The sequence below is a fragment of the Panulirus ornatus genome, chromosome 6 (genome assembly GCF_036320965.1).
Source record: "Panulirus ornatus isolate Po-2019 chromosome 6, ASM3632096v1, whole genome shotgun sequence".
NCBI lineage: Eukaryota > Metazoa > Arthropoda > Malacostraca > Decapoda > Palinuridae > Panulirus > Panulirus ornatus.
In genome coordinates, this window is record NC_092229.1 from 51,749,220 (window position 1) to 51,750,417 (window position 1,198).

Consider the following 1,198-nt stretch of genomic DNA (forward strand, 5'->3'; position numbering starts at 1 on the left):
ACTGGCTGGCTGGCAGGCTGGTTGGTTGGTTGGCTGGGTGGTTGGCTGACTGGTTGGCTGGTTGGCTGGCTGGTTAGCTGGCTGGTTGGTGGTGAACTTACCGGCTGGCTGGCAGGCTGGTTGGTTAATTGGCTGGCTGGCTGGCTTGGTGGTTGGTTGGCTGGGTGGTTGGTTGGCTGGGTGGTTGGCTGACTGGTTGGCTGACTGGTTGGCTGGCTGGCTGGTTGGTGAACTTACTGGCTGGCTGGCAGGCTGGTTGGTTAATTGGCTGGCTGGCTGGCTGGGTGGTTGGTTGTCTGGGTGGTTGGTTGTCTGGGTGGTTGGCTGACTGGTTGGCTGGATGGCTGGCTGACTGGCTAGCTTGTTGACTGGCGTTCTGGTAGACTGGATAGCTGGGTTCTTTGAACCCTGGGTGGGCAGGTTCAGGGGATTACTGATGTCTCGAAGTGGCTCTTTGGTCCTTGATAAATGATCTCCCTTGGGCTACATACCCTTGTAGGTGATGCCTCACTAGGGGGCGTGGCAGCTGGTTAGTTGATGGGCTACGAAGGGCGCCATTTGCCTTCTCTGATGGGTTCCAAAGGACGCCTTTAGCGTCGGAACAGTCCTTAAGCGTCAGGATGGCCGAGCGGTCTAAGGCGCTGCGTTCAGGTCGCAGTCCGGTCTTCCGGGCGTGGGTTCGAATCCCACTCCTGACAAACCCTTTGCTCTCTGCTTATCTCATCCCATGGGACACGCTCCCAGACCCACATTGAGACGGTTCGTTGGATGGGATATGCCTTGCTACCCCTTCATGCCCAGTCACTTCCAAGTATCTGCTATAACGTATGTTTTACGTGTGTGTTACAATATCTTGTTTAAGTTGATTGCTTGTTTGGGCTCGAGGCTAATCAATCGCTAGGGTCATTTGAGGTCATCAAGGTCAAGCTGTACATAAGCAACGAGAAGTATTGATCACCTTAATCAGGTGTTAATGCTAATGATAAGACAACTTATATACACTTTCTACATATGTGGCCCATTTGCTTATTGACCATTAAGTAGCCAGCAGTCATTAAACCCAACAGTGGAAATATACTGTCATTCGTACTCAGCAGATTATGCCAATCCTTATCAACGAGGAAATTACTATCAAAAAAAAAACAAACAAAAACATGGGACTGGAATTAAAGTAGGTTAAATCATCATATTTATTTCA

General features: G+C 50.4%; 1 non-coding gene across 1 annotated transcript; it reads left to right on the plus strand.

Moving 5' to 3' along the window:
• The first annotated feature begins 614 nt into the window (after positions 1-614).
• Positions 615-698, plus strand: TRNAL-CAG (transfer RNA leucine (anticodon CAG)). Its single transcript has one exon. It is a non-coding gene; the product is annotated as a tRNA-Leu (tRNA).
• Positions 699-1,198: the final 500 nt, after the last annotated feature.